The sequence below is a fragment of the Schistocerca cancellata genome, chromosome 11 (genome assembly GCF_023864275.1).
Source record: "Schistocerca cancellata isolate TAMUIC-IGC-003103 chromosome 11, iqSchCanc2.1, whole genome shotgun sequence".
Taxonomy (NCBI): domain Eukaryota; kingdom Metazoa; phylum Arthropoda; class Insecta; order Orthoptera; family Acrididae; genus Schistocerca; species Schistocerca cancellata.
The window spans coordinates 175,835,987-175,854,086 of record NC_064636.1 but is presented as its reverse complement, the minus strand read 5'-3'; the positions used below and the strand labels follow the sequence as shown (position 1 = coordinate 175,854,086).

The 18,100-nt window shown below is 42.7% G+C and overlaps 1 protein-coding gene across 3 annotated transcripts in view; it reads left to right on the top strand.

Moving 5' to 3' along the window:
- LOC126108531 (neprilysin-2-like) overlaps window positions 1-18,100 on the top strand; it is a 247,419-nt gene that overhangs the window by 87,689 nt on the left and 141,630 nt on the right. The window lies entirely within an intron of this gene.

Here is an 18,100-nt window from a genome sequence, read left to right as displayed (position 1 = left end):
AAGAATGAAGATTTATATGGTCGTAATTGCTGCGAGAGCAGTTGTCATACTGGAATGAAATTCAAGCTGCCTAAAGAACTCGCGATTATGAGAGACTAGCGTCTGGCTATCCTTTTGGAAGCACTTGGGTTTCGAGTTTTTTGTGGTAAGGCCTTATGGAACCAAACTATTTGAAGTCATCGGTCCCTAAGCTTCGGAGGACTCGAACCTCCGACGGGGGGAGGACTCGCAGACCGTGACAAGGCGGATCAGAGCTCGCGGCTAGCCCGAGCGGCGTTTCGAGTTCGTCATCCTTTCTGATTCAAGACCAGCGCTGGAACTATTAAGAAACCTCCAAAGTAGAAGATTCAACTGTCCCATAGCAAATGGCATCATGAATCTGATGTTACAGATCACAACTAGGAAGCAGGAAGTTACCATGTGCTGATATATGCACTGAGACGTACCTGCCGCTGAGAGAGTAGAGGAGACACCCAAGGCAGCCGTCTCTGACTGAATGGGCAGTCGTGTGGCTACACTTTATTTCAACGTTAGTAAATCAACGATCAGGAAAACTGAACACTAAACGGCATGAAACCTCCAATTACGAAGTTAACAATTATGCTAGTAAGAACCCGGTGCTGATTCCGAACTTCCGGCATGAGAGACATCGAAGCTCCAGAACGTTCATGTTGAACCGTGGCTGTTAAGCAAGCTTCTACGAGTGTGGTTTCAAAAGTTCTCGGAATCACCACGAGAAGTGAGCGCTATCGCAACGAATTGTTGACGTGATATTCATTGGACTGTTGCCTGTGAACACGTGCCACGTCAGTGCTCTTGGCAGAGAGCTGTGCCAATGACGTGACTGTCGTTTTTCCCGCGTACTGATTTGCGAAGATGGAAAAGAATCGAGATTCGAGCAGTGATTAAGTACTTCGTAAAGAAAGGTATGAAAGCAAAGGACAATCGTGCCGATTTCCGTATTACACTGTGGGACTCTGCTCCTTCACATTCAACTGTCGCCAAGTGGACAAACGAATTTAAATTTGGTCGGGAGAGCTCAGATGACGATCCGCGCAGTGGTCGGCCAAGGTGTCTCCCTACTCCAGAAATCATTGCAAAAGTGCACAAAATGGTCACGGAGGATCGCCTGTTGAAAGTGTGTAAGATTTCTCACGCTTGAGATGTCATCTGAAAGGGTATATCACATTTTAATTGAAGAATTACAAATGAAAAAATTATCTGCAAAATAGATGCCGCGACTCTTGATACTATATCAAAAACGCATGAGAATGGACATGTCGAATCAATGTTTGGCCCATTTCAGGAGAAACGAACAAGATTTTTTGCGCCGATTTGTGACCATAGATGAAACTAGGGTGCACTGCTATACTCCAGAGACAATACAACAGTAAAAACAGTGGAAACATGCTGATTTTCCGCTACCTAAGAAGGCAAAGACAATTCGTTTGGCGGGAAAGGTCATGCCATCAGTGTTATGGTATGCGAAGGGGATTCTGTTTGTACACTCACGCTCATAAATTAAGGATAATTGCAGAATGTGGTGCCACACAACGTGGCACTACACAAAACTGTCGCTAATACCTTAGGCACATAGGGAACACACACGACACAGATCTGTAAGTCCAAGGTATTGGTGATAAGTTGAGAAAACCGTCGCGAAACACGTGCTACATAACGCCACTGTTTCCTGCGCATGTACCCCGACATCAGTATGGGATACGATCACCATGCACACGTACACAGGCCGCACAACGGTTTGGCATACTCTGCATCAGGAGGTCGAGTAGCTGCTGGGGTATAACCTCCCATTTTTGCAACAGTGCCTGTCGCAGCTCCTGAAGTGTCGTAGGGGTTTGAAGACGTGCAGCGATACGTCCACCGAGATCATCCGAGACGTGCTCGATGGCGTTTAGGTCTGGAGAACAGGCAGGCCACTCCATTCGCCCGATATCTTCTGTTCCAAGGTACTCCTCCACGATGGCAGCTCGGTGGGGCCGTGCGTTATCATTCATCAGGAAGAAGGTGGAACCCACTACATCCTTATAAAGACGGACATACTGGTGCAAAATGACGTCCTGATACACCGGACCTGTTACAGTTCCTCTGTCAAAGACATGGAGGGATGTACGTGCACCAATCAGAATCCCACCCCACGCCATCAAACCACGACCTCCATACAGGTCCCTTTCACGGACATTAAGGGGTTGGTTTCTGGTTCCTGGTTCACGCTAGATGAAAACCTAGCGAGAATCACTGCTCAGACTGTACCTGGACTCGTCTGTGAACTTAAGCTGAACCACTGTTGCAATGACCATTTACTGTGTTCTTGACCGGGCTTTACGGGCTCTCCTGTGACCACGGGTCAGTGGTATGCACCTTGCAGGTTTCTGGGCGAATAAACCGTGTCAGTTCAGTCGTCTGTAGACTGTGTGTCTGGAGACAACTGTTCCACTGGCTGCGGTAAGGTCCCGAGCAAAGCTATCTGCAGTACTCCGTGGCCATCTGCGGGCACTGATGAACAGATACCGGTCTTCTTGCAGTTTTGTACACTGTGGACGTCCCGCACTGTAGCCCTGGACACGTTTCCTGTCTGCTGGAATCGTTGCCATAATCTTGAGGTCACTCTTTGTGGCACACGGAAAGCCCGTGCTACAATCTGCTTTGTTTGATCAGCCTCCAGTCGCCCTAGTATTCTGCCCCTCATAACGTCATCAATATTCAACACACAGTCACCATTAGCACTTCTGAAAACGCCTGCACACTTTCTCGCTGGACTGTACTCTGACATGCACCAACACACCTATGCGTATCCGGACTGCTACCAGCGCCACCGTGCGACGACCGCAGGTCCAATGCACGGCACGGTCATACCCCGAGGTGATTTAAACCCGCAAACCGCCCACCAGAGGGTTGTTTCGCCATGTATCAGCATTGTCCTTAATTTATGAGCATGGGTGTAGATTATCGCGCCACTGGGAAAACAATTACTGTAGAATACTGACCTCCTATGCGTATCTCTTGAACAAATTGCAACAAAAAATAGGCGAAAAAACGCCAGGATTAGAAAGGAAGAAAGTCATCTTCCATGAAGACAATGAGCGGCCACACACATATGCCGTCGCCATGGCAAAATTACTCGAAGTAAGTATGAATTGTTGCCACACCCGCCTAATTCACCTCATATGGCTCCGTCAGACTTCCCAAAATCGAAAATTTTTCTTGGTGGACCAAGATTCACTTCAAACGAAGAATTGATAGCTGGAATTGACAACCATTTTGCATGTCTAGAAGAAAGTCATTTTCGAGATGGGATGAAGACACTGGAACATCGTTGGACCAAGTGCATTAATCTACAAGGCCACTACATTTAAAAATAAAAAAAAGTTTCAGTGATGTAAGTACTTTTTTTGTATTCCGTTCTGAGAACTTTTCAAACCACACTCGTTCGTTGTATAGGTGTGGTGGCATCACCACTGCGCGAAACCGGTGCAGAACAGGATGCCTGCCACATCAGCTACAACGCCACGAGCCGCCTCGTACAGCATCTGGTCGCCATCGGTTCCTGTTTGCAGAGAGACTTGAGAGGACATCACCTGTTATATATGTTTCTGCTAGAAGAGGAGGTCAACTTGTACTATGATTCTTCTGCAATTTGTTGTTTGTGACGGTGTGTTATGTCTGATACGTGTGATGGTAGGTGTATGAGCCCTGCTCACACAAAAAAATGAAAAAACTAAAAAGAAAAAAGAATTCTGCCAGATAATGACGGTAATGTCGAAATAGTCGCAGAATAACAACAATTTTTAGCAGATTGTGATTGTTATATATCAAAAAGTCCTAAATATATTGATTCAGCTTTAGAGTCTTTACATCTGGATCTCTAGCGCCATTTCTGTTTCTGCTACCATGCGAGTACATTTAGATGCTAAGATACGAGAGCGACTTCAGGAAGCAGGTTACGCATGTCGACCCACACTAACAAAGATACTACCTGGTAACCGAATTTTTCTAATTTTTTGTATTCGTGGTACGTGAAGTTAAGAACTCAAATATCCATGTCCGAAAGCGGTTCAATGCAATTGTAAAAACGCTCGAGAAAATGGATTTTGCCATGGTCCTTTTCTTTCCGTTCCATTTTCTTCGATGAATTAGAATATGCACGTCATTTACGTATAAAATTAATCAAACATATGCTATTTAAGTTATCTAATCGTAATTCCTAGTTATCGGTATGTCATGAGATTGTTAATAAAGATGGTTTAAATTTTAAGAAGCGTTACAAAATTATTAATAATCTTTTATAAAGTATCTATAATTAATAATTTATATTTCCAGTGAAATCTACAAACAGCTCTGAGCACTATGCGACTTAACTTCTGAGGTCACCAGTCACCTAGAACTTAGAACTAATTAAACCTAACTAACCTAAGGACATCACGCACATCCATGCCAGAAGCAGGATTCGAACCTGCGACCGTAGCGGTCACTCGGCTCCAGACCGTAGCGCCTAGAACCGCACGGCCACTCCGGCCGGCTGAAATCTATAATTCCGTGCCTGGTATGTAATAAGAAATAAGAATATGTGCATCTCTTCTATGAAAAAGGATGGTTAAATAGGTGTTAATTAGCGTATATTTGGTGCATTTTATATGTAAAAGATTTAGGGATTCCAATTGAACAAAAAATAAAATGGAAAAATAATTCCATAGCAAGATTCGAAGCAGCTACCCACTGATGACGCGATTGTCATTGTCAAACGCTACCGAATCAGGCAGACGGCCCACTATGAAAAGAGCCTTAATTTAAGAGAGTTGCTGTAGCTCGCAGAAATTCGAAACCGATTTCCTTGCGAATTTTTGAGAATTGCATCGAACGGCACGGGAAGACTGATGTTTCAGTTCTGCACTTCGTGCACCACGGATACAAAGGTTACGGAGATCCGCTTGCCGGGAGGCCCCCTGCTGGGACCACTGCGCAACAGGTGTGGCGCGCTGTCAGTGGCGAGCGAGGACACGTGTGGCGGGCGGTCCCCCTGCAGACGAACCGTATTCTGCCGCTGCTGGGACGGCTGTGGGTGGAGTGGCGCGCCGGCTGGGGACGCACTGCACGGCTGCCGTGTGCGGCACAGCAGGGGGCGGGTCTTTGTCATCGAGCAACTGAACGATGCGTAGAACGCTCCGACCGCTGTCTACACAGACTTGGCGATTTCGTTCAGAAATGGTGTCAAGCGTTTGTATAACTTTTAAGTGTAGCGCAGAATCCAGTAAAAGTTACTTGGCCTGCCATTATAATGTAAACTTACCCTTTAAAATCCCGTCGTACATCTACAAACACGTCTGTAGTCTGCAAAGCACACTGAACCGCACTTCATTGCGTGCTCAGCGTTGTCCAAATGCCAACCCCAGACCCACGATGTTCTACGAACTGGGGCAAAAGCTCAATAGTGGCGCCCCCCTCTTTCCCCTTTCAGGGTTTGATATAGGTCGTCAAAAATTGAAACTAAACTGGTTTTTCAAAAATATGTTAGTTTTGTGGCGCATATCTTTCTGAAGAGTTTAATGTATGAAACATATATCTTGGAGGAAATGTAAGACGTTATTTGGTCTTAAGTGCGGGGAAGTGCTGTGCCACGCCTCTCCACACAGCATTCTTCTACCGCACGTCACTGTATTTCGCTCTGTTGAACTGAAACATGCACACGCATCAAAAAAAGTTTTGCATCATCCCGGTTCCGAGAGTTCCGAAGCCTGTACAGAAAATTGGAATAGAGATCAACATAAACATCATTTCCGCTCTTTTTATTGCTCATGAAAACCACACATTGCATGTTGTACCACCATACAGCGAGACATTCAGAAGTGGTGGTCCAGATTTCTGTTCACACCGGTACCTCTAATACCCAGTAGCACGTCCTCTTGCATTGATGCACGCCTGTATTCGTCGTGGCACACTATCCACAAGTTCATCAAGGCACAGTTTGTCCAGATTGTCCCACTACTCAACGGCCATTCGGCGTAGATCCCTCAGAGTGGTTGGTGGATCATGTCGTTCATAAACAGCCCTTTTCAGTTTATACGAGGCGTGTTCGATAGGGTTCATGTCGAGAGAACATGCTGGCCACTCTATTCGAGCGATGTTTTTATCCTGAGGGAAGTCACTCACAAGATGTGCACGACGAGGGCGCGAATTGTAGTCACTGAAGACGGATGCCTCGCCAATATGCTGCCGATATGGTTGCACTATCAGTTGGAGGATGGGATTCACGTATCGTACAGCCGTTACGGCGCCTTTCATGACTACCAGCTGCGTACGTCTGCCCCACATAATGCCACCCCAACAGCAGGAAACCTCCACCTTGCTGCACTCGCTGGAAAATGTGTCTAAGGCGTTCAGCCTTAGACACATTTGCCTGCAAACACTTCTCCGACGATTGTGTGGTTGAAGGCACACTCGTCGGTGAAGAGAACGTGACGCCAGTCCTGAGCGGTCCATTCGACATGTTGTTCGGCCCTTCAGTAACGCGCTGCACGTTGTCGTGATTGCAAAGATGGACATCGCCATGGACGTCGAGAGTGAAGCTGCGCATCATGCAGCCTATTGCGCAAAGTTGCTGTCAGGGTTCCTCCCAGCCATAATGCGTAGGTAGCGGTCATCCACTGCAGTAACAGTCCTCAGGCGGTTTGAGCGAGGCATGTCATCGACAGCTTCTTTCTCTCTGTATCTCCTCCATGACCGAACAACATCGCTTTGGATCACACCGAGACTCCTGGACACTTCCCTTGTTGAGACTCCTTCCTGGCACAAAGTGACAATGCGGACGAGATCGAACCGCGCTATTGACCGCCTAGGCATGTTTGAACTACAGACAACACGAGCCATCTACCTCCTTGTTCGTGGAATGACTGGAACTGATCGCCAGTCGGACCCCCTACGTTTAAAAGGAGCAGCACATCCATGGTTGTTCATATCTATGGGCGGGTTTAGTGACATCTCTGAACAGTCAAAGGGACTGTGTCTGCGATACAATATCCACAGTCAACGTCTATATTCAGGAGTTCCGGGAACCGGGGTGATGCAAAACTTTTTTTGTGGTCTGTATATTGTTTGCCTTTAGTACCAGAACGTAACTTACAACACATCTTGTCGACAGTCATTTTACGGAATTTTGCATGTGAAAGTGAAGTTTGATACTGTTTTCATACTGAGTTTATGTTATTATTGAGAAATCACTTACGTAAAGTATTGCCTAAAATGTAATTATTTGCCCATTTAACAAATAATAATTTTTATGACAGAATTTAGACAGTGTAAACAGGATGTAACTGACATTACAAGGGAACGCTTCTCGAGGTTCAACTGTTACTGTGTTAATTCAAAGACACTACCAGCATACCTTTTGTTTGACGCGAGTCTGATTTTGCTTCACATGATTAACTGCGAAACGACATATCAGTAGCTTGCCTTTTCGCAAGCAGTGCAGGTGTGAACATGGTGTATAATTGCTTCCACAGAATCCTCAGTGTCACATGTCATTTAACTAGACCATACACGCCATAATGTCTAACTTCTGAAACCATTCTAGAAGTTAAATGATGCAGTTTTCGTAACACCATAAATTTCTCTGGAAATATCTTGCACTCACAGCTGCTGTTTTCATGAGAAGACTTATTACTTACTGCAGATGTGCTAACTACTGTCGTCTTCTCCATGAACTACATGTTAGCAGAAAATATAAAAATCATGAAGAGAAATCGTCTCAGTGAACCACTGCTAGCTGGCAGTGCCCTTTACTTCAGCCCATCTGTTGTACACCTCGTTCCAAAGATTAGGAGCTCTATAAACGGAAGTGACAAGGCCTGAGTGCCAGTCATGTACCATTATTGTATCTACTGCACATTTTGTCCTGTAAAAATTTCGTTCCAGAAACGGAACGGCAAGGCAAAAACTTGGTAGTTCGCAGCCCTAATGTCTTCCTGCTTTCGTTAGCTGAATGCGACACCTTCGTTTATAGTAAGTTATTGCTTCCTCTGAAAGAAACCAGACTTCAATTAAATAAAATTTTCAACTACTATTCACAGTATACTTTTAGGTCTCTTTCCTCATATTCATCTGCAAATAACCAACAATAAATAATATTAGATATATAACACAAACTCCATAAATGTAAAAGCAATGCTTTTCCATTATACATATCTCCTATTTTTTTGGAATATCTCAAAACGATAACGTATGTTCTGAGGAACGCAGATGTCCTTAAATATCTAATTACTATTAAAAACAGTCTTGGTCACGATTTATTTAACAAGGTGACCGGTTTCGACCACTACTGTGGTCATCTTCAGACCATTGAGTAGGAACCTCTTTCTGTTGAAGAATCTCTATTTATAGAAAACCCACATCAACCGACGTAATAATAAATGCTACATCATGCCATCCATTAAGATACAAAATGGCATTTTTTAAAACTATGATACATAGGATACTGAAATAACCTCTCCAACATGATGCAATCCAAAAGGAAATTGATACATTAAAACAGATAGCAGTTGCTAACAATTATAATTCCCATCAGGTTGATCTGTTATATCAAAAATTACAAGAAAAAAATGATGCCGTTATAAATTCCAAGAAGAGATTTACACAAATGACATACATGGGACCTATCTCAGATAAAATAAATAAATTATTTAAGAACACAAGCGTGGCAATAGCATTTAAAACTAATAACCCCCTACAGATGAAACTGAAACACACAATTGGAGACTCAAATAGATACCAAAAGTCAGGTGTTTATAAAATAATATGTAATGACTGTGAGAAACAGTATATTAGCCAAACTGGCCGTAACTTTTTAACACGTCTCAAAGAACATAGTACTGGTGCTGCACGTATCAAATCAATATTCGGTCAACATCTTGATGGATACAATCATTCTGAGGGTTGCATTTCTAGCAATTTGAAAATATTACATACTGTGCCAAAAGGACCACTGCTAAATACCTTAGAAGAAATTGAAATTTTTTCACTTCACAAAAGTAATCCATTATCTGTCTTAAACGAACAACTTCAGTTCAAAGACAAAAATTTCTTTGAGCTTTTCGATAATCTGCTTTAGAATGTCTACTCTTCTGTATTTGTTTTAAAAAGGTCTTTTAAATAATTAAGAATTTTAGCAAATATTTTATCTTTACATTGTAATTGTATTTTACCAAATAGTAGTGATTCTTCAGCAGAAAGAGGTTCCTACTCAATGGTCTGAAGATGACCACAGTAGTGGTCGAAACCGGTCACCTTGTTTAATAAATCGTTATCAAGACTGTTTTTAATAGTAATTATTTACAAGACATTGATCACTGCTGTTCCCATAATGCATTCAAAAGTAATTCCTTAAATATCTGTTTCCATTTCGAATTGCTGTGAGTATAGCCCCTATTGGATTAGTCGATGGAACAGCAAATAATCTTTCAGAAACGTTAAAGCTCTGTTGTATATATGAAGTACGGTTGTGAGCCTTCATAAATAATTTCGGAATTGTGATTCTTGAGTTTCTCCCGGCGTATTTGATAATCAAAATATCCACGGGTATGCTGCCGGTCTATAGTGTCCAACGGGCACAATATTTCGGCGATCAAACATGTCGCCATCATCAGGTGAACTGACGGACTGAGCTCCTGTGAACGTACCGGCACGGAGATCCGTACGCTACGGCTGCTCAGAGGGAACTGGGTTCGGTCGCGGCGGCGGCCGATTTAAATACCCTCCGCCCGCGGCGCGCTCCCTCCGCCGTCCGCGCCCAGCGCCACGGTCGCGCGGTGGAACAGATTGCGACGGCGTCTGAGATGACGTCGGTGTGATGGCTCTGTCCGCCGTGGTCGTCACAACTATACGTCTGCTCGATTTACTCTTGATTAACCCGATCGCTGGTTCCCAAGCCTTGCTAAGATTATAGCCACAGTCCCGGTTTATGAGGTCGTCATTGGTGCGAATTTCGATGGCCTCTCTAACAACGCTGTCCCAGTATCTCGACGTCTGTACCAGAATCCTCGTGCGGTCATACTCCATGGCGTGATTTTCCGACAAACAATGTTCAGCGACCGCCGACTTACTCGGATACATCAGTCGAGTGTGCCTCTGGTGTTCACGGCATCGATCCTCGACGGTACGCATCGTCTGACCAATATACGACTTGCCACATTGACACGGAATCTGGTACACGCCGGCCTTCCTCAAACCGAGGTCATCTTTGGCGCTCCCCACCAGTGCACGAGTTTTATTTGGAGGACAAAACACAGTTCCGACCCGGTGTTTCTTCAGAATGCGGGCGATTTTCCCCGAGAGTGCGCCTGTGTATGGAATAAATGCAGTGCCTACCTCCTCCCTCGTGACTTCATCCATCTCAACAGGTTGTGCTGCAGTGGTTGGGCGGAGAGCACGTTGAATCTGCCACTCTGAGTACCCATTTTTTCGAAATACAGTTCTCAGATGTTCCAATTCCTGGGATAGACTCTCTGCGTCAGAGATAGTGCGCGCCCTATGTACTAGAGTTTTAAGTACCCCATTCCTCTGTGAAGGGTGGTGGCAGCTGTCTGCATGCAAATACAGATCAGTGTGCGTAGCCTTCCGATACACCCCATGACCTAGGGTGCCGTCAGCCCTTCTCTTGACCAAGACGTCAAGGAAAGGTAATTTACCCTCCGTTTCAGTCTCCATAGTGAATTTGATGTTGGGGTGTATGGAGTTACACCCCAACATCAAATTCACTATGGAGACTGAAACGGAGGGTAAATTACCTTTCCTTGACGTCTTGGTCAAGAGAAGGGCTGACGGCACCCTAGGTCATGGGGTGTATCGGAAGGCTACGCACACTGATCTGTATTTGCATGCAGACAGCTGCCACCACCCTTCACAGAGGAATGGGGTACTTAAAACTCTAGTACATAGGGCGCGCACTATCTCTGACGCAGAGAGTCTATCCCAGGAATTGGAACATCTGAGAACTGTATTTCGAAAAAATGGGTACTCAGAGTGGCAGATTCAACGTGCTCTCCGCCCAACCACTGCAGCACAACCTGTTGAGATGGATGAAGTCACGAGGGAGGAGGTAGGCACTGCATTTATTCCATACACAGGCGCACTCTCGGGGAAAATCGCCCGCATTCTGAAGAAACACCGGGTCGGAACTGTGTTTTGTCCTCCAAATAAAACTCGTGCACTGGTGGGGAGCGCCAAAGATGACCTCGGTTTGAGGAAGGCCGGCGTGTACCAGATTCCGTGTCAATGTGGCAAGTCGTATATTGGTCAGACGATGCGTACCGTCGAGGATCGATGCCGTGAACACCAGAGGCACACTCGACTGATGTATCCGAGCAAGTCGGCGGTCGCTGAACATTGTTTGTCGGAAAATCACGCCATGGAGTATGACCGCACGAGGATTCTGGTACAGACGTCGAGATACTGGGACAGCGTTGTTAGAGAGGCCATCGAAATTCGCACCAATGACGACCTCATAAACCGGGACTGTGGCTATAATCTTAGCAAGGCTTGGGAACCAGCGATCGGGTTAATCAAGAGTAAATCGAGCAGACGTATAGTTGTGACGACCACGGCGGACAGAGCCATCACACCGACGTCATCTCAGACGCCGTCGCAATCTGTTCCACCGCGCGACCGTGGCGCTGGGCGCGGACGGCGGAGGGAGCGCGCCGCGGGCGGAGGGTATTTAAATCGGCCGCCGCCGCGACCGAACCCAGTTCCCTCTGAGCAGCCGTAGCGTACGGATCTCCGTGCCGGTACGTTCACAGGAGCTCAGTCCGTCAGTTCACCTGATGATGGCGACATGTTTGATCGCCGAAATATTGTGCCCGTTGGACACTATAGACCGGCAGCATACCCGTGGATATTTTGATTAATTTCGGAATTGTTTAAATCTCTTAACTGTTGCTAATGCCTCTTTTTCAAAAATGGTATAATTACTTTCATATTTATCTTACGTCCTATTTACGAAAGCAATTGGTTTATGGGCAACATGGTCATCTTCTTCCTTCTGCCGGAGAATGTAACTCTTAGACCTAAATCTGGACTGTCAATCCCCCTATGAAATCGTATATTCAAATCGTTATGATATAATATTATTACTTCGATTAGACTTTCTCTTATCTTTTCGAATGCAGATTGGCATTTTTGCGTCCTAACAAATTCTCTATTTGTTTTCAATAAATTATTCTTATGAGAAATATAAAAGAGTTGTCCTTTCACAACTTTAAAATAAAATCCCATTATGAGTAGATTAGCTTTCAACTGGTTTTTGGACTGTGCTATTGGACAATACTTTATTGGGTTCATTTTATCTGAATTCCTTCAGTCATTATCATATGCCCTACAGACATAATGTCCTTTCTTAGTGGCTATTAACACATTGTCTACACACATTGTAATTCGCGAACTTACTTCTACACCCCCAGTTTTATCAGCTGCTCTGATAAATACTGGTACTGACATATTTAATTCGAATGTTGTATTGATAGAATTTTCCTACAAATAAAAATGTAATATACTTCCATGATTCGGGTACTGATAACATCTTATTCTTGTTCTGTGTGTCAGTCCGATCTAGCTGTACATCATAAATCATAAAATTTTTGTAACAGTTTGTCTAAATTCTATGGACGGTCGGTTTCCTATTTTAATATTTTGTTCAATGTATGAGCGTCTATCACAACTTGAACTAGTCCATCTTTCTTACTGTTCTCAAGGGATTATTGTACAGACCACAGCTTTGCTCTACTACGCCTCATTCCATCATCTTATCACTTTATTCTTGTACTTCTTTCTTCTTCGAAATAGAATTCGGAAATGGATGAATGGAAACTGGTTCGTATTCTTTGGCATCTACCTTGTGTTCAAATCCTTTCACTAATCTATATGTATCAGAAAATGCTCGTTCTTTGTCATTAACACTTGATGTAAATCCTGCTTTTGTGTTGTTGCCAAATCATTAATCTTCTCCACCATTTTCGTTAGCTCATTTTTTGTTTCGTTTTCATGATCATCAATCAGTCTTTCATTGTACTGCTGTGAACCATGACCTTACCCATCATTTGTATCAGTGTACTTTATTCTCAATGGATCACTCCGATTTAAGTATCTTCCACTTATCCCCTCAAATACTATTTGGAGTAACTTGTCATTCAGTAAACATATTATTACTTTTTTATTATAGTTGATTATGACTCATTGCTTCACCAACCACTCTATCCTAAAAATCTCTTAGTTAGTTAGTTACACGTTTTATGGATCATTTGAACGATTCTTTTATCAAAGTAATGTGGACTGAGTCAGCTTAGAATATGCATGATTGGTGTTGACATTAAGGAATATATTATAATTATTATTGTTATCAGCTCTACTGAACAACTTAATTTTCTTGCAGCTACCAGTTTTTAATTAGAAATTGGTCAATGGAATAGAAGGAGTAGTTCAGGAGAACTGATTTTAAATCAGATTTAAAATTTGCTTCGCTACCTTTCAGACATTTTATATTCCTGGGAAAATGATCAAAAAATTTTATTAGTGCACATTGAAGTCCTTTCAGAGCCACTGAAAGCTTTAACAGTGTCAATAAAGGTCATATTTTCCTCTATTGTTGTAGGTATGGACATCAGTACCTTTCTCAAATTATTGATGACGAATTTCGTTACTGAATACTTGTATATTCAACAGTGCTTATACAATGCGTAGCTCCTTGAAAAGGTACCTGCATGACATCTCTGAGTAAACGCTACATATTACTCTTACTATTCCCTTTTGTGCAACCAATACTTTCTTTCTAAGTATGAGTTACCCCAGAAAATTATTCTTTACATTACTGGGGAGGTGGGAAATATGCAAAATATGTCAGGAGTTTGATAGGTTTGTTTCTAAGATTAAAAATTGCGTGAAGAGCAAAAGTAGCTGAAAGTAATTGTTTGAGAAGCTCAGTAACATTTTCTTCCAGTTCAAGTTTTCATCAATATGTACACCAAAAAATTTGGAGCTTTCTATCCCACTAACTGACTTCTGATCATGCACCACATCAATTATTGTTGTGACTGTATTTGTTGCATAGTACCGAATGTGGTGTCCTTGCTTTTGAATTTAGGGAGAGTCCCTTACCAGAATTTTCAGAATTTTATTTACCAAATCATCTGTTGCTTTTTATCTTATGGGATGTATTATGACACAAGTATCGTCTGCAAAACACCAGTTTTTATTCAGTACTTAACTGTGGTATAACTAAGAATTCATGACTAAGCTATTTACAATGTATTTCAGAATCGGTTATAAACCGTTTCTTGATAGTTTCCCCTACTTTTCCAGTAGCTTCAACTAATTAATACCTACAACAGGCATCGCTACTATTCCTGCATAGTTCCATATTGTTTCAAAACATGCGTTTGACATTAGCCTAATTTGTATACTTGGGTCAAGAAGAACTTGTGAATTATTCTTGTAGTCATTTAATGATATTGTTGTCCGCTTGATATATGGAGATTTTTATGTGGGTACCACAAAAAGAACTGTTTCTAAACGTTTGGAAGAGCACAAGGGCAATTGTAGAAGAGGAGAAACGGAACGATCAGCTGTTGCGGAGCATGCTTTCCAGCCAGGGAACCACAATATTCGTTTCGAGGAGACGCAAGTACTAGCGGCCACAAGCGAATATTACGAAAGGCTCTACAGGGAGTCAATCGAAATCGCTAAACACCCTCATAATTTCAATCGAAAGGAGGGCGTGAAATTAAACGGTATATGGATGCCGGTGTTGAAGAAGATGTGTACCACCCGTCCACTACTGGGTGATGCCAACGGCGATCGACGGCGACGGACAGCGGCCAATTGCACTGACGTTTTCAAACACGTGACGTCACGCCGCGATGCGGGGGCGCGCGGACACGGAATTTAGCGGTAGTCAGTAGCGAGCCATTGGGTGTGTTGGACCTTCCATCGAGCTACGGAGCCCCTTGAAGATGTCCCCCGCAGTCGGAGACGAAACGTTGGGAATTGACACAGAATTCATCAACCGACCACGGCATAACAGCACGGATAATTATAATGGACATGTTATTCTGAATCGTCATATCTTCACCTGTTTCTGATTTAGTAATCTGTTTGTTCACTAATGTGATAGTTTCTGAAATTCTTTGCTTCGTTTATTCATACTTGTGGAGATTACTGTTTCATTAGTATTGTGTACAGGATCATCACTTGTTGTGTCTGCACATTGCACACTTTGCTGTACAATCCGGCTTTAACCTGATAAATACTGTAATTTCATGGCTTTACACCTGAATCATTTCAGAACTATGATTATTATCTTCGAAAGTTTTATCTTTATTTGCCTCTGTTAATGGATAAGGTACTGTGGAACATTGCGAAATCTTTGGCATGCAATTAAAAACAAAAGGCATGGAAAGCACAGTCAATGCATTGTGTTACTTCATAACAATACACATCCCTATTCTGCTGGTCTCATTTACGAAATTATTCAACAGTTCTGGTGGGAGCAGTTGGATCACCTGCTGTACAGCTCTGATCTCACGCCTTCTGGTTATCACTTGTTCTTGAACTTGAAGTGTAATTTCGGAGGGAGGCACTTTGACAGCAATGACGACACAAAAAACAAACTATGTTCAGCACTGGATGTCTTCACTGGCAGTATCTTTCTATGAGGGAGGCATAGAAAAGTTAGTTTCCCGCTATGATAGATGTTTGAAGAAATGTGGTAGCTATGTAGAAAAATAGTTTAAGAAAAGCTCTTTCCTCTCAAAATAAATTTTGGTTGGAAAAAATGTTTTTATGTGTTTTCTTCCAAATCCGTACTTATTTTCCATACATGCGTCATAGTATCTTTACAGTCCTTCTGAAACTCCTTTAACATTTATGTCAAATTCTTCTTCTTGGTCTTGTGGATGATGACTTGGAGGGCTTCCAAAGTGTGCTACAGAAGTTGGAGTGTGACAGTGACGATAAATTGTGGTAGGAACAACAATCAGTTTATTTATCTATACCTTTGGTCACTATGGAGTAGAAATTACGATCATGATTTACCTGATTCCCAACATGACAGGTAAGGCAATGGCAGATGAAGACATTGGGATGAAATATGGGATTGCAGTGTGAATAGTGATTATGGAAAAGACAGGAACAACTGGAATGGTGGACATTTGGTAACTACATACGTATCAGAGGTAATAACAGAGACGTTTATAGGTATGACAGAGATTCAGGAGTGCAGATTATGGAGGTGCAATCAGTTAATCCAAGGAACAATGTTTGTACATGGTGCCCACCGATACATGACCGACAATTGCAGTCAGCAGCTGATTGTATACTGGAAATATAATGAATACTAGCTATGAACAATTGAGTGTGTTGGGTTTTGAAGATGTGATGTTGCTTTTGCTTGAAGAGAGGCAGGAAAGTGTAATTTCTTTGGTGAGTCCAGTGCTGAAAATTGATGTTAATGGACTTATTTTTTCGCCTGTTCTTGATATGTATAACACTGGATTTGTGTTGAGTGAGGTGCATTTTAGAAGTATGAAAATGTAGCTTCATGGCTTACAGTGGACAAAGGTGAAGCGGGCTTTCTTTGGAAGGAGTTTTGAAGCTAACAGACAGGTGTGTATCGAATTTTTGAGTCAGGGTGAGAGGTTTTCTGTGAATTTTCTGATTTTGCTGAAGCTGGCAATTGATGTTAATTTAGGAGTTGATTATTATTGTGTATGCAACAAGCAGCAATGGACGTGTTTGGTGATGAAGTGTTACTGAACTATAATGGGTGTTTCATTTGCCGTTTGCACTGGGGGACGTATACAAGCAGACGCAGCAGCGCGTAGAAGAACTGTGTGTTGCAGTCAGGCAGCATGTTAGTGTCTGTTGGTTACGGCCTCATGATGTGTGGAGAAACACAAGAGGGAACTGTGAGCACACTTCGTTCACATTGCATAAAACTGGAATTCCATGTGAACATTAGACAATTATTTGCCTCATCCATTCTGGTTTAGCAAATTTTAATGTGCTGCCCATATTCAAAAACCACATCGTGGGTGGAACATTAAAGTTCCCAATTTTAAGCGAGCTACATTAATTTCCATTAGCCAAACTGATAGAATTTATATAACTGTGAACATGATTCTGATTCTGGATTATGACAGAAGCTGAAGAAGGGAGACATTTCTACTGAAATATTAGCGCTGTGTTAGTGTGATGCAAAGGAGACTAGAATATATCTTTGTTGAAACCTCAGTTAAATGACTTCAGTAGCCAGTTCCAAATGACCTCACAGTATCAGGGAAGAGGTTCTTTCAGCTATAGAGAGTTGGAAACGTGGACATGTAATGTGCCAACTACACTTAACTCATTTACGACTATTTTCAGATTACCTACCTCAGTCGTTTACAGGTCTTTGTTATGTAGAGGACAATAACTATTAAGATAAAAATGAGCAGATTGAAATGATACCTACTCACCTACCAAACCAGATACCTAAAAGATCCTCTGGGTTCCAAATCTTGTAAGATAACCCAACTTAACTGCATTCCCATTCCAAAAATCAAAAAAAGTATCCTGAATACGAGAGAAAAGCCTTGCGGCTTCATAGTCATCGCAACTACCTTACTACCTTATTAAGTCAACTTGGTGGGAGCTAACAATAGCTGAAAAAGCCAAGGCAGTTGAACAGCAAGCACGCTAAGGTACTCATGGCCAGAGACGGATCATCAGTAGTACTTCCAAGACAAGTCCATAAAAATAGCGTCTAAGTTTCGGGAAAAATACTAAAAATTCGAACACTTAAAATGAAAACAACATGTCCTCTGGGACATCTGAACTCAATCCTCTCCGACTAGTATCTTCCTCAAAAAAAAAAAAAAAAAAAAAATGGTTATCGTACGTTTGAGGACAGGAAATTTTCATAGGAACCTAAGGGTTAAATTTCGGTCATGTGCGTTAAGTGCTCGCTGTCAAACTATGTGGACTGTGATGGAGCTGAAAAGAACGTACACATCTGCATTTTTTGTCGCTAAACGACTAAGTGCTCATATGTAATTTCTATACCTTT